General features: G+C 37.4%; 1 protein-coding gene and 1 pseudogene across 5 annotated transcripts in view; one reads left to right on the top strand and one right to left on the bottom strand.

Moving 5' to 3' along the window:
• LOC143665781 (high mobility group protein B1 pseudogene) overlaps nucleotides 1-20,139 on the top strand; it is a 32,143-nt pseudogene extending 12,004 nt beyond the window's left edge.
• ATG10 (autophagy related 10) overlaps nucleotides 1-23,787 on the bottom strand; it is a 437,178-nt gene that overhangs the window by 278,545 nt on the left and 134,846 nt on the right. The gene's annotated exons all lie outside the window — the stretch shown is intronic.

Consider the following 23,787-nt stretch of genomic DNA (forward strand, 5'->3'; position numbering starts at 1 on the left):
AGCTTTATAAACTTTACACCCAAAGTGCAAACAATAAAAAGAAAAATTTGATAAATGGGAATTCCTCAAAGTCAAATGCTACTGTACCTCAAGGGACTTGTCAAAAAGGTGAAGAGGCAGCCAATTCAATAGGAGAAAATATTTGAAAATCACATATCAGATAAAGATTAATATCCTATATACATAAAGAAATCTACAACTCAACAACAAGAGAACAAACAACCCAATTACAAAATGGGCTACAGATATGAATAGATGTTTTTCAGAAGAGCAAATATAGGTGGCTAAAAACACATGAATCAATGCTCATTTTCATTAGCTATAAAGGAAATACAGATCATGACTACAATGAGATACCACCTCATACCTAAAAGAATGACTATCATTAAACAAACAGGAAACTACAAATGTTAGAGAGGACATGGAGAAATTGGGACACTTATGCACTGTTGGTGGGAATATATAATGGTATAGCCAGTATGGAAGACAGTTTGATGGTTCTTTAGAAAACTAAATATTGAATTGCCCTATGACCCAGCAACACCATTATTCAGTGTATACCCAGAAGGGCTGAAAGCAGTGACAGAAACTGATATTTGCACACTGATGTTCATAGCAGCATTATTCACAATTCCTAAAGATGAAAACGATCCAGGTGCCCATCAACAGACAAGTGGTTAAGCAAAATGTGGTATACACATGGAATATTATGCAGCAGCAAGCCGAAATGAGGTTCTAAAGCATAAGACAACAAGGAAGAACATTGAGGCCATAATGCGGAGTTAAATAAGCCAGACATAAAAGGATAGATACCATATGATTTTGCTTTTATTGCCTTGGTAAAGGTAAACTCAGAGGCTTATAATACAGAAGATACATGGAAAATACACAGAAACTAGAGGTGGCTGAAGGGTTATCTGATAAGGGTGAAATTAAATATAAGAGAATAGATAGAAGTGAAGGAAGTTGATTAGTGGGTCTATAAATAATATTACCATATTAAAGGTGAACATGATTGAAAGGGGTTATATAGAGCCATGTACTCCACTGATTAACACTACAAATATAAATAAGTTCTTGCATGATCTATGCCAAAGTAATGAATCCTGTACAAAGAGTTTATAATAGGGGTATAGGGGGGGAAATACTATTGCATGCTATGGACTATTTTTAACAGGAAGACATCAACCATACCACAGCAATACCAGGAGTAAATAATTGGGTGGGAGTGGGGAAGACAAGAGTTAAGGGGAGGTTTCGATTTTCTATTGGATGTGTTCAATCAGTTATTTTTCCCTTGGGAGCAATGAAAATTGCCTAAAATTAGAGTATTGATGATTATACCACTAAGTGAGGATAATGTGAAGAAAATATAGGGAAATATCTTATAAATCTTGTGATAGGAGGTGGTTTCCTGTACTTTATACCCATAGCATGAGCAATGAAAAAAGAAATAAATGAATGGGAGCTCCTCAAAATTAAACATTTTGGGGCATCAAAGAACTTTACCAGGAAAGTGAAAAGACATCCTAAGCAATGGGAGGCAATATTTGGAAATCACATATCAGATAAGGGTTTAATATCCAGAATATATAATGAGATTCTACAACTCAACAACAAAAACACAAATAACCCAATTTTAAAATGGCCAAAAGACATAAACAGACACTTTTCAGAAGAGGAAATATAAATTGCTAAAAGGCATATGAAAGGATGCTCAGTTTTACTGGCTATTAAAGAAATGCAAATCAAAACCACAATGAGATATCATCTCACACTCACCAGACTGGCCATTATCAAAAAAACGGAAAATGACTGCTGAATCATTATATTGATATTTCTTTTAGTCTCCAGTGTCTTAAAGCAGCTAAAAGGAAAAACCTAACATTGTAGAAGTGTAAAACCCATATCAAATTATTTTACTTCCAGTAAACCTCTTTTGTTGCTCAGATTTGGCCTATCTCTCTCTAAACCTAACTCTGCAAGAAAACCATTACCCTCTCCCACACGTGGTACATGACATCTTTGTGTGAAAGTCTCCCTGTCAACGTGGCATATGACTCCCAGGATGAGCCTGGCCCTAGCACCATGGCATCAACAATGCCTTCCTGACCAAAAAGGGGATAAGAATTGTAACAAATAAGTTTTCAGTAACTGAGAGAGTTCAAATAGAGTCAAGAGGCTACTCTGGAGGTTACTCTTATGCAAACTTCAGCTAGATATTGCTATTTATCATGATTTGCCAAACCCCAACCAAAACCATCCCTGCCAACCCTAAAAAGCACTTAAGGCTTTATCTGAGATTCTACAAAGGTTCCATGCACTATGATTACTTTCCAGAAACCTGCCACCTCCAGATGGACTCCTAGGCCAGATAAGTCCTGAAATGCAGAGCGGCCAGCCTCTCCAGAATATCAACTAGTTCTATCCCCCTATTTCATATTATTGACAGCATTTCTAAATGAAAGAGTGTGAAGGAGAATAGCCCAAATACCTCTTAAGATTGGGAGAAAGATCGAAGGAGAAGGTGGAGTTATAACAGAGAAGACAGGATTTAACAAACTGGTATGACTGCTGAATCATTATATTGACATTTTCTTTCAGTCTCCAGTGTCTTAAAGCAGCTAGAAGGCAAAATCTAAAATTGTGGAAGTGTAACCCATACCAAACTCTGAAATCTGTTCTATTACTACTTGTTAAAATGTATTTTGAAATTTACTGCTTTTTTGTATATATGTTATTTTTCACAATAAAAAAAACATGAAGAGATCTTCATCTTCATTAGCTGTAAGGGGAATGCAAATAAAAACTACAGTGAGATACCATCTCATTAACCAACAAGCAACTACAAATGTTGGAGAGGATATGGAGAAATTGGGACACTTACATTGCTAGGGGGAATGCATAAAATGGCACAGCCACTGTGGAAGATATTTTGGCGGATCCTCAAAAACTAAATATCAAATTGCCCTATACCTGGCAACACCACAACTCAGTATATACCCAGAAGAGCTGGAAGCAGTGATACAAACAGACATTTCCACACCAGTGTTCATAGCAGAATTATTTATGATTGCCAAAGATGGAAACAATCCAAGTGCCCATCAACAGACAAGTGGATAAACAAAATGTGGTATAATATGATGGAATATTATGCAGCATTAATACAAAATGAGGTTCTGAAGCACATGAAAACATGGAGGAACCTTGAGGATATAATGTTAAGTGAAATAAGCCAGGCACAAAAGAATTGATACTGTATCATTTTGCCAATACAACCTGGCAAAAGCAATGAAAATTGTCTGAAACAGAGCAATGATAGTTGCACAACTAAGTGAGGATACTGTGAGACATGGATGATTTATTTTGGGCATTGTCCATTATGCCCAGTGGATGGAGGTGGCCAAAGGGTACAATGACTGACAAGCAGTAAGGCAAACTGTGGTATATATATATATGATGGAATATTGTGTCACAGAAAGGTACAAAGTTGTGAGGCATGCAACAAAGTGAACAAACCTTGAGAACATTGTGTTGTGCAAAATAAGCCAGGAACAAAAGGACACCTATAGGAAAATTGGGGCCTAGATTGTAAGCTCCTATAGCAGTCACATTTATTCCTGAGCTTTAAGTGTTATTTATAGATTCTGGGGTGTTGGGCTATATGTGTATAACCTAGTATTTCCCTGGAATTTTCGGTGCCTGCATGACACCTAAGAATCATAGAAGGGGTTCTGCAGCCATGAAAGTCAGCATTGCCACAAACAACAACTGCTAAAGTAATTGAGAAAGAGATCAGGCTTCAGTAAGAGATAAGAACAAAACCAATTTGGCTGAGACTAGGGTAAATCAGAATACAGGATAAAGGATGATATTGTCTCCATTTTAGAACCATACCATTGTGAGAGACCAAAAGAAGAGAGCTTTATTTTGTCCAAACCTAAATTTCCTGTAGCATGGAATCAAACTTAACTACCTGAAAAGTTCATTTAAACACCCAAATACATGGAGCCCAGAATGGGAACAAGGGTCTGTTTCCTGTGTAGCTTAGTGTAATACCCAGTTACACCCCACATAATTTTAAAGTATTGGCAAACCCCTTGAGGGACTAGAGAAAATATATGGAACTATTAAACTTTCCTACCTGGGAAACCCTGGATACTCTCTCAAACACTAGAGACTTCCAAGTTAACTGGCTAAGCCCTTGATCTTGAGGTTTGCTCTCATGAAACTTATTTATGTAGTGGAGAAGATAAATCTACCTACAATTATGCCTAAGAGTTGCTTCCAAGAAACCTCTTCTGTTCTTGAGATGTGGCCCCTCTCTCTCTCTATGCCCAAATCTGTAAGAAAAATCATTATCGCTTCCCCGTACATGGGATATGACACTAAGGCTCCCTGACAAAGTGAGACATGACTCCCAGAAATAAGCCTGGCCATGGCCCTGGCACTGTGGGATCAACAATGCCTTCCAGATCAAACGGGGAAAAATGTAACAAAATAAGGCATCAGTGGCTAAGAGTTCAAATAATTATGAGGCTACATATGCAAGCTTCAGCTACATATTGCTACTTACCTCATTTTTTGCCAAACCCCATTTACATCATTCTTGTTAACCCTAAAGAATACCCAGAGTTCTATTTGAGATTATACAAAAGTTTCACAGTATTAAGTTTACTTTTTCAGAAACCTAAAATCTTCAGATGGTTTCTAGGCCAGATAAGTCCTGAAACCCAGAAGAGCTAGTCTCTCCAAGAACATCAATCAGTTCTACTCCCATGCCATATTTTTTACACCCCTTTACAAAGTGAAAAAGTTAGAATGGGCATAGCTTAAATATCCCTAAAGACTGGAAAAAGGATCAAAGGAGAACGAGGAGTTATAGCAGAGAGTTAGGATTTAACAAATGAGTACGACTACTGAATCATTATATTGATATTTCAGTTTAGTCTCCAGTGTCTTAGAATAGCTAGAAGTAAAAACCTAAAATTGCAGAACTGTAACTCATACCAAACTTTGAAATCTGTTCTATAACTACTTATTAAATGTATTTTAAAATTTACTGCTTTTTGTATGTTATATTCCACAATAAAAATGTTAATAAAATATACTTTAAAATTTATTATTTTTTATATATAGTAACATATTATATAATATATAATATGCTATATTTCACTATTAAAAAGCTTTTTATATGACATTAGTTTTAAAATAGGAAATTTTCTACTGTACTATATTATCACTCTTATTATAGTAAATATCAGTAATTGGACACATAAAAGACCAAAATACAACAAAACTATAACAATATGTGTTGATGAACAAGTACTGGTGGTCTACAGCTTCAAAAAGATCTAGCAATAATGAGAAAGAGCAAAACTCTTGAGATATTCAATGAAAGAGCTAAACTGTGTGTACTAAATGTAATTCATAAAATGAGGGTAACCATTCAACTTCACATTTTTCTACACCTACACTCTGGTCATATAACCTCTTTTTAATGGAATATAAAATTTAGTAAAACTCGACTTACAATACAAAATACATTTCCTTTGAGATCAAAAGACGGTGAGTCCAAAATTCCTGAGTATACTGTAACATCAAAACAAATTATCTAGTCCCATTCTCAGTGAGCTAAGATATAAGTAACAATTTATCGTTTTAAATATACTTATAGTTCAAGAAATTTTTTATTTGCATTTTATGTCATTTCTGATACATAGTATCATTATTATTATTATTATTATCATAAGGAGATACACAAAGGTTTTTGACTCAGACTACATTTGGTTGTGGTGATTTTCTTTTCACCATCAATGTTAACAGTCAAGATTAGCCTTAAAAAATTAAAAGGAGAGTTCGTAACATTTGGTTCCCCTTCAAACATATGCTTCCACAAAAGTAGGCCTTTTCTCCTATATTGTTTGAATTTAAGGTAGACAAATATCTTTTGTATCTTCCCTATTGAAGGAAGATAAAAGTCTGGAAACCCAGAGGAGCCAGTCCTGGGAAAAGGATCAAAGGAGAAGGAGGAGTTATAATAGAGAAGTTAGGATTTAACAAATAAGTATGACCACTGAATCGTTATATTGACATTTCTGTTTAGTCTCCAGTGTCTGATGAAAATTGCCAGCACGAGTCAGCTCTCTAGTTCAGCTATTCCAACAAATGACTCTCAAATCTCTGCAACAAAGCTTTCCCTGAATGTTCCAACCAACACATCTCTCTAGCTTCCCAGAATTCTTTTTGTTCTTACCACAGTTTACAATTTACCATCTTACTCTTCTTTAACATTTGTAACTTTTATTTCCACCACAAGATCGCAAGCTCAGGGCCTACGCCCCAGCCCCTCACAAAGAAAGTCCCCTAAAGAAAGTCAGGTTTCTAACCTCAGAATCCAGACTCCAATTCCACAAAACAGCCTGATTCAGATAGAGTCTGAGAACATCCTGGACCAGTATCAAAGGATGTAAGAACAAAGGGAACCTTGTAGTTCATCCAGTTGAACACTCTAGTTTTAGAGATAAGAGGATAGGGGGCTGAAGCACTTAAAAAAAAAAAAAAACTTGTCTCACAGTTAACTAGGAGCACAGTTGGGAGTGGAAAGTAGCTCTCTTGACTCCAGTGTTCTTTCTGCCAGAGAGCCGGATCATGCCTGAAGCATGCTTATTGACATCTCATGAACTGGTGCAGATCAGTGCTTACTCTTAGAGTATAGATCAAGTCATTCAAATGTGGGCTAGGCACCAGCATCACTGGGGAATATTTAGAACTCCAGACCCTCAAGCCTCACCCTAGACCACCTGAACCAGAATCCGTACTTAACAGGATCCCCAGGTGATTTGTATGCATATTTGGGAATACAGAAGCAGCTGACACTGTAATCCCTAATGCAAAGGGATTACAACTGATTGCTTTAAATAGTGGTTCTCAATCCTAGCTGCACATTAACAATACCTGGGAATTTTTCAAAATGTTGTTACTGGAGTCCCATCTTAGGATCAATTAAGTCAGACTCTCGCCAAGCAAACTCTAATGCAGCAGCCAGGCTGGAGAACCACTATCTTAAATTCAAACTCAATGGGGTTTCCCTGTTGAACTCAAAGAATAGAGCCAACTAAGTAATCTGCAGCTGCCTAAGGAGAAAAGACCACAAAACACTCAAGAACTTCATGAACACTACAGCTTCCTTGGAGCTCTTCATAATGCTAAAATTCCCTGTTGATGCTCATCTTGGAAATGTCCATCCCAACGCTGCATTTTAAGTGATCTTCACTATCACCTCAAACCTACTTCCTGACCTCTGTAATTGCCATTAATCTTGCTGGCAAGATAACGTAAAACTATCACTCGCCCCTGTCCAAGTACAGTTCAGCCATCAGGACTTCTTGCTGCCTATTCACCATAAAACAGATTACTTCACTCTGTCATTGTAGAAGAGAAATACTTAGGAAATGTCCAGGTGCTATAACAGACACCACTAATAAAAAATATAACATTTTCTCACAGTCCTAACTCTTCAAGTTATCTTGAAAAAAAAAATGCCCTTGCCCTATACCAAAATAAGGAATAAAGACTTAAATGAAGAAATAGTACCCTAGATGTCCTAGATGAAAATAGTGGAAAATAAATATATTAAATAATATAATAAAAATTGTACATTCTCTATATAGAATATAGAAAGAGAATATACAATTTTTTAAATATTATTTAAAAACTCCAAAGTCATAAAAGATTGATAAATTCTACTGCATAGAAAAAAGTTCCTTAACCCCTTAAAGTCAAAAAGTAAACATCAAATTGTGAAAAAAAAATTTGCAACTCATCTCCCAGAATGGACTAATTTTCTCAACATATAAATAGTTTTAGTTTCCTCAAAATATAAACAGTTCCAATAAATCAATAAGAAAAAGACCAAACAGTCCAAAAGGAAAATAAGCAAAGGACATAAACAGATAATGCACTAAAGAGGAAATACAAATGAATATTAATCATATAAAAGAATGTTCATCAACTGCCCTCCCCCCATACCTGGGACATGACTTCTGGGGGTATAACTCTCCCTGGTGAAATCGGAAGTGGCTCCTGGAGATAAGCCTGGCCTAGCATCACGGGATTGAAGGAAACTTCTTGACCAAAAGGGGGAACAGAAATGAAACAAAATAAAATTTCAGGGGCTGAGGGATTTCAAATAGTCAAGAGGTCATTCTGGAGATTATTCTTATGTAGTATACAGATATCCCCTTTCAGTTTTTGGTGTATTGGAGTAATTAGAGGGAAATACTTGAAACTACTGAGCTGTAATCCAATGACTTTGATACTTGAAGACAACTGACTAACTATAGATCTTTTAAGGTATGATCATGTGATTGTGAAAACCTTGTGACTGATCTCCCTTTATACAGTGTATATATAGACAGATGAGTAAGAAAAAAACAACAACAAAAAATAAATGAATAGTAAGGGGGAATATGGGATGTTTGGGTGTTCTTTTTACATTTATTTTTACTTTTATTCTTATTTTTATTTTGGGGAATAATAAAAAATGTTCAAAAATCAACTGTGAGGACAAATGCACAGGTATATGATGATACTGTGAATCAGTTTTTGTACAATTTGGATGATTATATGGTATGTGAAAATATATCTCAAAAAAGTAAAGATGTTCAACATGACCCATAAGAAATAAGCAAATTAAAATTGTAAGATACCACTATAAGTTGGCAAGAATCAAAAAGTGTGAAATGAAGATGGCGGCTTAGCAATATGCATGTTTTAGTTCATCCTCCAGAACAACTACTAAATAACCAGAAACAGTACAGAACAGCTCCTGGACCACGTCAGTGACCAGACACACAGCGTACCCCAGTCTGGATCAGCTGGACCAGCTGTGAGCCTCCCCAGAACTGTGAGTTCCCCAAGCCACAGTGGCTGGCACCCCTCCCCCACAGGCTGCTTCCCAGAGGAGAAAGGAAAGAGACTTTACCAGCAGCAGAGGCTGAGCCCAACCAAACGCAAATTATGGAATTAATTAACAAATTCTGACTACTAAAAATAAGCCCCCAGCTCAGGGGAACCTGGTCAAAGCGGAGGGCGCTCATTTTTGCCCTGGTGCCAAGGGGGCATGGCTGACAGAAGAAGAAAAAAAAAAAAAAACAGAGCTTTTTGTGGTTGTGTTTCTACAAAGGCTTCACTGCCTTGGGATAGAGCAACAGGGCTCTTCAGGCTGCAACTGCCCCAGGCATAAGCAGAAAGAAGCTTGTTTGAGGGCTTGTCTGGAGCCTGTGCCTTCCCCAGGGAAGGGGTGAAGCCCAACTCAGGTGGAATCCCTCCCTCAAGGAATTCAGACACCAGAGCTTGGTAATTTGAAGCCATTAAAACCAGCCTACAACCTCTCCTCTGTCTCCACCACGCCTCCAGCAGGGAGAGTCTGCCAAAGTTAATGGTACCATATCACCTTATGCTGGTGGGACCTGCAGGCAGACAAGCACCACATACTGGGCAGGATAAGAAAAACAGAGCCCAGAGACTTCACAGGAAAGACTTTCAACCTGCTGGGTCTCATCCTTAGGGAAAACCGACGCAGGTGACTCTTTCCTCCTGATAGGAGGCCAGTTTGGTCTGGGAAAATCCAGCTGGGGTCTATAATACTACGTAGAACCTCCTAAGGGTGGGGGGGAAAGGCAACATACAAGCAGGGCAAGAAACAAGAAATCAAGAACCGAAAAATTCTCCTCTGTTAAACAAAACCTAAGCTAGAGGTCCAGAAAAAGCTGAACTGAATGTCAAAGAACAGAGAGACAAAAAATCCATCCAGCAAAAAACCCTAGGTAAAAGAAGTGAAAGCATTCTCCAGAATAAACTAATTAAGGAATTAAATGCCTAGACACCAGCAAAAAATAACAAATCACACTAGGAAAATTGAAGATATGGCCCAGTCAAAGGAACAAACCAACAATTCAAATGAGATACATGAGTTCAAACAATTAATTCAGAATATATGAACAGACATGGAAAACCTCATCAAAAACCAAATCAATGAATTGAGGGAGGATATAAAGAAGGTAAGGAATGACCAAAAAGAAGAAATCGAAAGTCTGAAAAAACAAATCACAGAACTTATGGGAATGAAAGTCACAGTAGAAGAGATGAAAAAAACAATGGAAACCTACAACGTCAGATTTCAAGAGGCAGAGGTTAGGATTAGTAAACTGGAGGATGGAACATCTGAAATCCAAAAAGAAACAGAAACTATAGGGAAAAGAATGGAAAAATATGAGCAGGGACTCAGGGAATTGAATGACAATATGAAGCACACGAATATACGTGTTGTGGGTGTCCCAGAAGGAGAAGAGAAGGGAAAAGGAGGAGAAAAACTAATGGAGGAAATTATCACTGAAAATTTCCCAACTCTTATAAAAGACTTAAAATTACAGATCCAAGAAGTGCAGCATACCCCAAAGAAAATAGATCCAAATACGTGTGCTCCAAGACACTTACTAATCAGAATGTCAGAGGTCAAAGAGAAACAGAGAATCTTGAAAGCAGTAAGAGAAAAGCAATCCATCACGTACAAGGGAAGCCCAGTAAGACTATGTGTAGATTTCTCAGCAGAAACCATGGAGGCGAGAAGACAGTGGGATGATATATTTAAATTACTAAAAGAGGAAAACTGCCAACCAAGAATTCTATATCAGCAAAATTGTCCTTCAAAAATGAGGGAGAAATTAAAGCATTTTCAGACAAAAAATCACTGAGAGAATTTGTGACCAAGAGACCAGCTCTGCAAGAAATACTAAAGGGAGCACTAGAAAACTTCCCTGGCCATTAGAGAAATGCAAATCAAAACCACAATGAGATATCATCTCACACCCACTGAAATGGCCATTATCAATAAAACAGAAAATAAGAAGTGCTGGGGAGGATATGGAGAAAGAGGCACACTTATTCATTGTTGGTGGGAATGTCAAATGGTGCAACTGCTGTGGAAGGCAGTTTGGCGGTTCCTCAAAAAGCAGCATACAGAATTGCCAAATGATCCGGCAATACCATTGCAAGGTATCTACTCAAAGGACATAAGGGCAAGGACACAGACATTTGCACACCAATGTTTATAGCAGCATTATTTACAATTGCAAAGAGATGGAAACAGCCAAAATGTCCATCAACAGACAAGTGATTAAACAAATTGTGATATATACATACGATGGAATATTATGCAGCTGTAAGACAAAATAAAGTTATGAAGTATGTAACAACATGGATGGACTGTGAGGACATTATGCTGAGTGAGATTAACCAAAAACAAAAGGACAAATACTGTATGGTCTCACTGATATGAACTGACATTAGTAAATAAACTTGGAATATTTTGTTGGTAACAGAGACCATCAGGAGATAGAAACAGGGTAAGATAATGGCCAATTGGAGTTGAAGGGATACAGATGGTGTAACAGGACTAGATACAAAAACTCAAAAATGGACAGCACAATAATACCTAATTGTAAAGTAATCATGTTAAAACACTGAATGAAGCTGCATCTGAGATATAGATTTTTGTTTTGTTTTGTTTTGTTTTGTTTTGATTTTACTATTATTACTTTTATTTTTTTCTATATATCAACATCCTATATCTTTTTCGGTTATGTTGCTAGTTCTTCTAAACCGATGCAAATGTACTAAGAAATGATCATGCATCTATGTGATGATGTTAAGAATTACTGATTGCATATGTAGAATGGTATGATTTCTAAATGTTGGGTTAATTTCTTTTTTTCCGTTAATTAAAAAAAAAAAAAAAGAGAAGGGGTAATTGGAGCTGAAGGGATAGACTGTACAACGGGACTGGATATAAAAACTCAGAAATGGACAGCACAATACTACCCAATTGTAATGCAATTATGTTAAAACACTGAATGAAGCTGCATGTGAGGTATAGGTTTTTTTTTTTTTCTTTCTATTATTGCTTTAATTCTTATTCTGTTGTCTTTTTATTTCTTTTTCTAAATCGATGCAAATGTACTAAGAAATGATGAATATGCAACTATGTGATGTTATTAAGAATTACTGATTGTACATGTAGAATGGAATGATTTCTAATTGTTTTGTTAATTCTTTTTTTAATTAATAAAAAAAACCATATAAAAAAAAGAAATAGTTTGCAGAGATTTGACATTAGGAGATTATCGTTAGCATGTTTAAGGTATGGTTGATGGTATTGTGGTTATGTTAGTTTTTTAAAAAAATAAACATAGTACGTTCTGAAATAAAAAAAAAACACTGAATGAAGCTGAATGTGAGAATGATAGAGGGAGGAGGACTGGGGACATAAATGAAATCAGAAAGAAAGATGATAAAGATTGAGATGGTATGATCTAGGAATGCCTAGAGTGTATAATAACAGTGACTAATTGTACAAATTTTTAAAATGTTTTTGCATGAGGAAGAACAAAGGAATGTCATTATTGCAGGGTGCTGAAAATAGATGGTAACTAATATTTTAAAATTTCAACTTATCTGTGAGACTAAAGCAAAAAAATGTTTATTTGGTACAAAATTTACATTCTGACTAGTGCGTTTCCTAATATAACTTATGTAGATAGCTTGATTGAACACCATAAGTACTTGGAACCTTGGGTAGGACATGAGATTTTGTTAGTTTGTCCAGAGTGATGCCCCAATGAATTCCAGAGTGATTTGATCAGTGAGCAGAAAAGTATATTGTACCAGGGAGACCAAGATGTAACTCAGGAGTAAGGAAAGTTCAATCAAGATTTCCTTCCACCCTCTACACCCTTCAGGGAATGGTGAGAACAGGGAGAAATTCAACTTCCCCAAGTTGAATTCTTGATATTCTCACAAGCAGTGTGGACAGCCAGGGCTATGGACTGAGCCCCCAGTCTTGGGGTTTGTTCATATGAAACTTAACCCCACAAAGGATAGGTCAAGCCTACATAAAATTAGGCCTAGGAGTCATCCTCAAGAGAACCTCTTTTGTTGCTCAGATGTGGCCTCTCTCTCTCCAGTCAACACAACAAGCAAACTCACCACCCTCCCCCTGTCTACGTGGGGCATGACTCCCAGGGGTGCAGACCTTCCTGGCAACGTGGGACAGAAATCCTTGAATGAGCTGAGACTCAGCATCAAGGGATTGAGAAAACCTTCTTGACCAAAAGGGGGAAGAGGGAAATGAGACAAACTGTCAATGGCTGAGAGATTCCAAACACAGTCGAGAGGTTATCCTGGAGGTTACGCATTAAGTAGGTATCACCTTGTTATTATTCAAGATGTAGTGGAGAGGCTGGAGGGAACTGCCTGAAAATGTAGAGCTGTATTCCAGTAGCCATGTTTCTTGATGATGTTTGAATAAGGATATAGCTTTCACAGTGTGACTGTGTGATTGTAAAAACCTTGTGTCTGATGCTCCTTTATCTATCTTGTCAACAGATGAGTAGAACATATGGTATAAAAATAAATAATAGGGGAACAAATGTTAAAATAAATTTAGTTTGAAATGCTAGTGATCAATGAAAGGGAGGAGTAAGGGGTACGGTATGTACAATTTTTTTTCTGTTTTCATTTTATTTCTTTTTCTGAATAGATGCAAATGTTCCCAGAAATGATTATGATGATGAATATTCAACTATGTGATGATATTTTGAATTACTGATTATATATGTAGAACGGAGTAATGTTTGCATTTGCTTTGTGTTTTTTGGTATTTAAAAAAAATAAAATTTTTTAAAAAGTGTGAAATGCATTTTGTTGACAAAGATGTGGATAAAACAGGAACTCTCATAGATTGCTGTTCTAGTTTGCTAGCTGCCAGAATGCAATATACCAAGAACAGAATGGCTTTTAAAAGGGGAATTTAATAAGTTGCTAGTTTACAGTTCTAAGGCTGAGAAAACGTTCCAATTAAACAAGTCTACAAGTCTAAATGTTGGGTTAATTTCTTTTTTTCCGTTAATTAAAAAAAAAAAAAGAGAAGGGGTAATTGGAGCTGAAGGGATACAGACTGTACAACGGGACTGGATATAAAAACTCAGAAATGGACAGCACAATACTACCCAATTGTAATGCAATTATGTTAAAACACTGAATGAAGCTGCATGTGAGGTATAGGTTTTTTTTTTCTTTCTATTATTGTTTTAATTCTTATTCTGTTGTCTTTTTATTTCTTTTTCTAAATCGATGCAAATCGATTAGATGTCCCATCTAAGGCATCCAGGGAAAGATACCCTGGTTCAAGAAGGCTTATGAAGTTCAAGGTTTCTCTCTCAATTGGAAGGGCACATGGTGAACACAGAGTTTCTCTCTCATCTGGAAAGGCACAGATGAGGGTTCCTCTTTCATCTGGAAGGCCACATGGTGAACACAGCATCATCTGCTAGCTTCTTCTCCTGGCTTCCTGTTTCATGAAGCTCCCCGGAAGGCATTTTCTTCTTCATCTCCAAAGGCGCTGGCTGGTAGACTCTGCTTCTTGTGGCTGCATCCTTCTCTCCTCTCTCAGAAATCTCCCTCATTCTCCAAAATGTTTCCTCTTTTATAGGACTTCAGAAACTAATCAAGACCCACCCAAATGGATGGAGACACGACTCCCCTAATCCAGTTTAACAATCACTCTTGATTAAATCACATCCCCAGGGAGATGATCTAATTACAGTGTCAAACATACAATACTGAATAGAGATTAGAAGAAATGGCTGCCTTTACAAAATGGGATCAGGATTAAAACATGGCTTTTCTAGGGTACATACATAATTTCAAACCAGCACATTTAAATTAGTATGAACTTCCTGGAGTGCAAGTTAACAAATTATCAAAATTAAAATGCACATATCTTCAACACAGCAATGCTATTTCCAGGAATTTATCTTAAAAATATAGTCACACTTGTGGGAAATAAAATCCATGCAATTTTAAGTATTAAAGTGCTGTTTTAATAATATAAAATGGGAAACACCTAACGTACATCACTGAGAATTCGTTAAATAAATTATGATCCATCCAAATGTTGGACTGCCATATGTATTAGTCAGGGTTCTCTAGAATAACAGAACCAACAGAAGAGATCTGTAAATATGGGATTTAAAAAGGTGTCTCAGGGTGGGCAATGGTGGCAGAGTTCTCACCTGCCATGCCAGAGACCCAGGTTCAATTCTGGTGCCTACCCATGGCTAAAAAAAAAAAAAAAAAAAATTGCTTCTAAAAAGGTGTCTCAGGTAACTGCAGGAAAGGAAGAGTCCAAAATCTGTAGGGCAGGCTGTGAAGCTGGAGGCTTCACAGGAGAAGCTTGCTGGCTGAAGAAGCAGTGAAAGAGTCTCTCTGTTTCCTTAAAAGCTTTTAACTGATTGGATTATCGCAGATGCAATCAGCTGACTGATGATTTAATACACCAACCTTCTGGTTTATCATCCAACCACAGAATATCCTTGCAGGAACAGTCAGGCCAGTGCTTGCCTGACCAGACAACTGGGCATCATCGCTTGGCCAAGTTGACACCAGAACCTAACCATCACACCATACAAGTCCCACACACACAAAAAAGAATAAATTCTGTAAACATTTATATGGAATTAACATCAAGAAAAATTGGAATACTGTGTGGAACAGCATGTAGCTTTGCTACAATTTCTTCAAATATAAATGCACATGCTAGTATGTACACTAAAAATATCTGGAAGGACACCTAAGAAACTGATATCAGTGATAACCTCGGAGTGTGTGACTGAAGAGACGGCTATAAAGGAAACTTGTCTTTTTAATGTGCAAACCTTTTTGTACCTATAAATAAATAGAACATATTTCTAAATAAATACTTGAATACATTGCCCATTTTACATATGACTCCAGGCCATCACACTACTACAGTGGATTCCTATCTTAACTTTTGGGGAGAAAATATCCTGTAGGCCTAACAGAACCCCAGAGGGAAAACCAACTTTTCTAGCATAGTACTGACTGCATTGTGGATGGAGATCTGAGGATTTCCTGACATAATATGTTTGCGTCTGCTTTCTTACAAGCTATCATAGGGCTTTGTCACCCAGCAAATGATGTTATGCCTATTGGAATCCAGCTACTGAAATAATTACAGGGCTTCTGTTGCTGGATTTTAATAAGCTTTTGAAGATATCCTCTAGAAAAAAAATATGCTGCTATCTAAAAAATTGGAGCGGTTATCTAAGGGTCTCAGCTGTACTTTGGAATAAAGCATTACATCGAGAACTTAAACCCAAATGAACTGTCCAGACTGATTGGCTGCTGGAAGCACTTAGCCATGCCATCAGGGAGAAACTAAGACAAGTTGAAGTTTCTAAGTTACTGCTGTCACCAATCAATGATTTGGCCTTCAAGGTCAGTGGCCACAAATCGCGAGTGATTGTTTTTTCCTTCTGTAGAAGATCAAGTAACTGCCCGAAAATTATTGAACCTGGGGACAAAAAAAAAAAAAGTAAGGAATGCCTCCAAAAAGCATAGTTTGCATAGGGTAAGTCAGACATTGAACTGGAATCTGTACAGATCCTCCAGAATATAATTCTGACTATATTGTTTCCTCCCCACTCCCACCCAATCCCACTGTCATCACTTTTAATCTGTGATACACCTTCCAAATGCATGTATGAATTCTGGCTACAGCTTCCTCTGATGCCTCTGGTAATTCTACATACAAAGACAGATTATTACAAGAAATAAGCAGACCTTGTCAAAGTAATTCATGGTTAATTGCTGACCTCTGGTTCACTTAGACAAAAACTCAAAAGACAAGAACCCCAAAACTCACAAGTAGAAATAAGGACATAATATATCTCACCTTTGAAAAATACCTTTGTATGTATTTTCCCCTGGTCTGGTGATATTTGGGGGGGGGGGGGGGGTTATTAATATGACATAGCCAATAATTAAATAGTCAGCCCCTACCTCAGAATTTTCAGGGGAAAGGGTTGGAATATACACCTCAGATGAGGAAACTGGGCTTGTCCTTCTAGGAAAGAATGAAATTTTTCAGATACGTTCAGTCCAATAAGGTTTGATGCTCCCTTACTTCACCATTTATATACATAATCCACAATAATTGCTTTTATTTATGTGAGTATGAATCCCTTCTCCTTGATTGGGGGTTCTCTGTCTCTGCTAATTTAAAAGAGCTTTGTCAGTGTAGTTATGGTATAAGACTAAAAGAGAATCTGTAGGATTTTGACATGAAACATTCTCTATCCAACAGCAGCATGTGATTGGATTATACTGCCTTCTTTTACAGTACTTGGTACTGCAGCAAATTATGTTTGTAAAATCAGGCTCATTAGATATTTTCCTTAGGTTTAAATTTTTTAATCAATCTATAAGCAAATTAGTTACTGAGAAGAACCTAAATGTTTAAATCTTGATGATGTAAAAGTAATAATATAATTAATTTAAAAATCAGAAGGAAGAAAAAAAAGGTGGGAGGCAGTATAAGTACACTAAATTTCTCATTCATCATAACAAGAATCAACAGTTATTGTCCAAAATGACAAATCAGGAAGTTGAAGTATATGAATTAAGGTTTTTAAGTAACCACCAGAATAACTAGGGATTATTCTTTAATAGGAGTTCCATTAAACAAATTAAAATGATTCAGTCAATTCTAATAGCTAAAACTACGTAGCTGTTAGAATTAATGAGATGGTTCTATATATTCTCACAAAGAAAGACATCCATGAAGTAATGTTAGGTGGAAAAACTAAATTACAGAACAATGATCCCATTTAGGTGAAACACATGGTGTGTGTGTGTACATATATTCATATATACACAGAAAACAAGCTACAGAGTCCAGTAAAAGGAAGAAAAGATTTTCATCTTTATTAATACAAAGTCATGTATCACTGGAATTTTTACAATGTCATGTATTGTTTTATCTTATGAACAATTCAACAAAGTAAATCAAGTAAAATAAAGATTCAACCCAAGAAAGAAGATAATATTGTACCAGGGAGACCAAGATGTAACTCAGGAGTAAGGAAAGTTCAATCAAGATTTCCTTCCACCCTCTACACCATGAAATGTTCTTGCATACAGGAAAATATGTTTTATTTTCTCTCCTTTTTGAACTACACTTCTAGCTGTAAAACCAAATCAAAGCCAATACTTATTTCCTAGTTACTACTTAATTATTGCATACCTTCAATTTGTTTTTCAAGTCAGACATTGTTTTTAGGCCACTTAAGGGCTTTCAATTTTCAATTCCATTCCAAGAAAAGACATGCTGAGAACCCCAGCACTGTACTCATTTGTATAAGAAGTTAGTTTTCTTACAATATTCCTGCTCCCATTCCTAGTAGGACTCTCAGACTTACTAAGTCTCCTCCTAGTAACTTTTCACCTGTAGTCACTTCTGACTTCCTAAATTAGGAGAACACACTGCTCTCTCCATTCTCCTAATGCAGGTCAAAACACAGCCAGAGAAATGGCTATAAGAAAAAAAGTAGCAAAAGAAAATCAATTACTTGTCAGGCCCGAAAAAGTTAATGGGGACAATTTGGTGACCTTATTTGGGGGAACGCACATATGAACATGGGTTTATATATACATATAGCCTGCTTATCTCACACAAATTTTTAAAGAATGATTACAGTTTAAATGATGCTAAATCCCTTCCCTTTCTTGGATTGAAAGTATCAAAAATAAGTTTTAAACACACTGGATCCATTTCCCCTATTAACACTTTCAACAGATAGCTCTACGATGTCAAATTTCACTATTAATCATTTTCTGGTGGGGGGGAGCGGTTATTACATTTCCCCTCTTCTGATTTTCAATAACATATGGTTTTTGGGTTTTCCAATTTGTCCATTTTGAGTTTTCAGTTTTGAATTCATAGATTTGGGGCCTTCATGTGTGCCCTCATATTTTTTATTATATTAAACAATTTGGTTTGGGTTCCCAGAGTGTTCCTGCTTATTTGTTCCCGGGGACTGCCCGACTGACTCTATAACTACTGAATGGGATCGAGGGGGAAGGGGTAGGGGCGGATGGGGGGTGCAGCTGTAGAAAAATATTTTTTTCTCCTTTTTTGTTTCTGCTTCCAAGGTATTTGTATAAATTTTACCATATTTTGTTTTCTCCAGTTGAAATGTTCCCAAAGGTTTTTCTTTGCTTTTCCAATATCATAGAAAAGAAAAATAAAATATACAAAATAATCCAAGTTTCTGAATTACTCTGTTCTGATTTCCCTGTCCAAATTTTATTCCTTCCAGAAATAAATTGCCGCATTGTAAAACATTGTCTGTTATAGGGAAATTATCTTGTAATTTTGTACTTTATTAAACTGAAAGAAATTTGATATTACTGAGGGTAAAAAATTATCAGGGGTAGCAAGTAGTCACTTTGATTTCAAAGCACTATCCTTACAAATCAGCACAAAAAAATGTATTAACTTTTCCAGTTTGTAGTGAAATCAAAAGCACCTGGGCGACAGCCACTGCAGGGCATTAAGCCTCATAGAGGCAGCGCCAGGCAAGTGCGGGCCAGGTGGGCGCTCGGCTCTGAGCCTCGCCAACAAAAAATAACTAGACAGGGGCAAGGGAGACCCTAAGAAGCCAAGAGGCAAAACGTCATCACACGCCTTCTGCTTGCAAACTTGCCAGGAGGAGCACAAGAAGAAGCACCTGGACGCCTCACTCAACTTTTCAGAGTTTTCTAATTAGTGCTCAGAGAGGTGGAAGACATGTCTGCTAAAGAAAAAGGGAAATTTGAAGACCTGGCCAAGGCAGAGGTAGCCCGTTATGAAAAAGAAATGAAAAATTATATCCCTCCTAAAGGGAAAACAAAAAAGAAGTTCAAGAATCCCAATGCACCCAAGAGGCCTCCCCTCAGCCTTTTTCTTGTTTTGTTCTGGGTATTGCCCCCAAATCAAAGGCGAGCACCCTGCCTATCCATTGGCAACGCTGCAAAGGAACTGAGAGAGCTGTGGAATGACACCACTGCAGAGGACAGGCTGCTAAGCTGAAGGAGAAATATGGAAAGGATAGTGGTGCATACCAGGCTAAAGGAAAGCCTGATATGGCAAAAAATGGAGCCGTCAAGGCTGAGAAAAGCAAGAAAAAGAAGGAGGAGGGGGAAGATGAGGAGGAAGAAGATGATGAGGATGCATAAGTTGGTTCTAGAGCAGTTTATTTTTCCTATGAAAACATTTAAACCCCCTATACGAAACTCACTTCTTCTAAAGAAAAAAACTGAAATGTAAGGCTGTGTAAGATTTGTTTTTAAACTGTACAGTGTCTTTTTTTTGTATAGTTAACACACTACCAAATGTGTCTTTAGACAGCCCTATCCTGGAGGCCTTTTCAGTAACCACTAACCTTGCCTGGTACAGTGAATGGGGTGGTAAATTGGCATGGAAATGTAAAGCAGGTTCTTGTTGGTGCACAGCACAAATTAGTTATATATGGGGATGGTAGTTTTTTCATCTTCAGTTGTCTCTGATGCAGCTTATTCGAAATAACTGTCATTCTGTTAACTGAACACCACTACATAATGGGAAAAAAAAGGTGCAGCTGTTTTGTTGACATTCTGAATGCTTCTAAGTAAATACAATTTTTTTTATTAGTTTTTGTTAAAAAAAAAAAAAAAAAGTACCCGGGCTTCAGCAGTTTCCCGCCTCAGGGAAGTATTTATTACCCAGGTGAGAAGGACAGGACAGGTGACAAAGGCCTTCAGCTGGGATGAGTGGAGAGGCAGGAAGAGATGACAGAAAAGCAGTCCCTCAAAGCCGATACCTAGCACAGAGGCAGCTCTTTTCTAAATACGGGGAGCACAGCTTGCACCTAACACAGAACAGCTGAGGTAGGACAAAGTCAACAGCCAGTGCTTCAGAAGCTGTTCCAGCCTGAGGACATTGAGGCCAGATTCTCAGGGCAGTAGCTGGAAACCAAGAATGGAAATGAGGGTACTGACAGCTTTCAGAGAAGGCTGCATAGTAGTACTATCACTACTATTTATCCATGGAACCTTGAATAATGACAGATTGAAGACTTTAATGAGGTCATTCTCCTTGCCAAAAAGAGCATCCAATATCCACTACTTGAGTCAATACCAGACCCGTGGCAAGCTCATACTGTCAGCAGAGAGGAGGGAGAAGGGGGGATATAAAGGAGGGGGGGATGTTATCCAATCAGCCTTTTTTATTAATATAACAAAAGTTTCTTGAGATATTTCCCAGAATGAGTCATAATCTCTGCCCCTTCAGTCCCTTCCACTCCAAGTCTGTACATGTAAAGCTTTTATACTGAATTCTCTCTCCTTCTATATCTTCCATCAGATCTCCTGCTTCCCATGGCTTGACATTAGTAAGTCTCAGAAGAAGGAGAAAACCTGTTGCCTATGCCTCAGGTGGGGAACTGTGCAAGGCTTGGCCAACATGATGCAAAAGCAGAAGGAGATGAATCCACCCACCCCACCCCATGCTTGAAAGTTAGGGAGTCTCCTTAATACCTCTTCGCCTTTATGTCTCTGAGCTAATCATGTTCTCCTGCTGCCATTTCCAATCTTAGGACTGGAAACAGGCCAATTCAACTGATAATCAATTCTCTAATAATGTCTTAGCTTAAAGTTTGTATTAATCAAATTTGCATTTCATAAAAGTGAGGGTGAATACTTGTTACCCTGCAAGAATTTTTGTATCCTCCTAAGTGTTTCCTTGTTTTTCTGGTCATGATGAAAAAACAAAGACTAGATTTATCCTTCTACCTTAAACTACTAGAAAACCAGTCAAAAAATATGAAATCAGGTCATCAGACACTGAACACAGGCAGTACAGGATAGTGATCTCTGAAAAAGGGAAATAAACAAGATGAGCCTAAAGTGTCCAGCTCACTGCCTAGAGAAAATGTCTAGGTCAAAGCACAGGGAAAGGGATCCCAAATAGAGGACACAGTCTTGCTGAGTTGAAAAGACAGAGTTCAGAATCCAAGGAAAACAAGGTGTTTAGAACTTATGGGACACAGTACAAGGAAGATACAGAGAGAAAGAACTCTGGAAATCTGCAGGGGAGTCCCCTCCAGTCTTTGGCTGAGTACTGATCTGCACACATGTACGAGGAAACTACCAAGACTTGGGAAGAAATAGGAAAAAGAAGTAGTAGAATGATCCTCAGAGACCACATAGGGCCAGAAATAGTTCATATTCCCACCAACCAGAAGAGAAAGACTTCTTACCAGACATGACAATGAGTAGCATCCTCAGAAATGAAATGTCTCGGTGGTGATGTAAATTATCTCTGGCTAAAGACTGATCAGGACCTACCCAAATGAATCTTAAAAACAAGCCTTTAAAGAATCAAACTGGTTCTCTCATGGAACTTATATTCTAGTAGTGAAGAGAGACAATATGGAAAGGAAGAATTATATAATATTATGTCAGGTAATGACAAATGCAGTTTAGACTAAAATAGCTAAAATGCTAGCAATTGGAAAGGTGAGGAAGTGTTTTGGTTTGCTGAAATAGCCGGAATGCAATATACCAGAACTGAATTGGCTTTTAAGGGGATTTAATTAAGTTACAAGTTTATGGTTCTAAGGCCATAAAATTGTCCAAATTAAGGCATCAACAAGAGGACACCTTCATTCAAGAAAGGCTGATCATATCTGGGATTTCTCTGTCAGCTGGGAAGACATATGGCTGGTGTCTCCTGGTTCTCTGCTCCCAGGATGTATTGCTTTCAGCTTCTGATTCTAGTAGCTTTCTATGTCGGCTCTCCAAGCATCTCCATATTTCTGTGTCTAAGCATCAACTCTCTGTGTAGGCTCTTTTAAGGACTTCAGTAAACTAATTAAGGCTCACCTTGAATGGACAGGGGATCACATTTCTATGGAAATAATCTAATCAAAAGGCCCCACCCACAATTGTGTGGGTCACATCTCCATGAAAACAACCTACTCAAAAGGTCCCATCCAACAGTATGTGTGCCCCCACAAGACTGAATTAAAAGAACATGGCTTTTCTGGGGTATATAACAGTTTCAAACCAGCACAAGAAGGAAGTGTTTTTAGGTAAATAATCAGAGAAAATCTCTCTGAAGTGTTGACTTTTGAATAAAGCAAAGATATTTAAATAAAGTGAAGATGCAAGCCACAAAACTATCTAAGGAAAAGAGTTCCAGCACAGGGAACAAATCATGCAAAGGTTCAGCGCAGGGGAACGAGTTTGGTGTATGAGAGAAACAGCAAAAATGTCACTAGAGATAGATCATCTTGGCCAGGACAAGAAGTTTATAGTTTTACCCATTTTATTCCAAGTATTTAAGCCGAGATTATCCTAAAATATAATACTGGATCACAAAACATTATTTGAATTTTTCTTCAATAAGTAATATGTGCTCATTATATAAAATCTAGAAAATAAAAGCAGAAGGAAAATAATTATCCATGGTTCCATCATTCCAACACACTAAGACACCTACTTAGAATTGCAGTGTATTTTCTTCTAATGCATTTTCTATGCATAGGTTGGTTTAAGCTTGGTTTTAACCATACTGTAAATACAACTTTGTAACCTGCTTTTTTCAGGTAGGAATGCTTTGCCATAAGCATTTTTCCATGTTAACGTCTATAGAATATCACTTTTAACAATTATATAAAATTGCACTTGAGTGGTTGTAACAGTTTACAAGTACACTCAGCATTGTTAAAATTTGGGTCGTTCAACTATTACACAAATTGGGTGGGCAACGGTGGCTCAGTGGCAGAATTCTCATCTGTCATGCCAGAGACCCGGGTTCAATTCCCGGAGCCTGCCCATGCCAAA

Source organism: Tamandua tetradactyla, chromosome 21 (assembly GCF_023851605.1).
Source record: "Tamandua tetradactyla isolate mTamTet1 chromosome 21, mTamTet1.pri, whole genome shotgun sequence".
Classification (NCBI taxonomy): domain Eukaryota; kingdom Metazoa; phylum Chordata; class Mammalia; order Pilosa; family Myrmecophagidae; genus Tamandua; species Tamandua tetradactyla.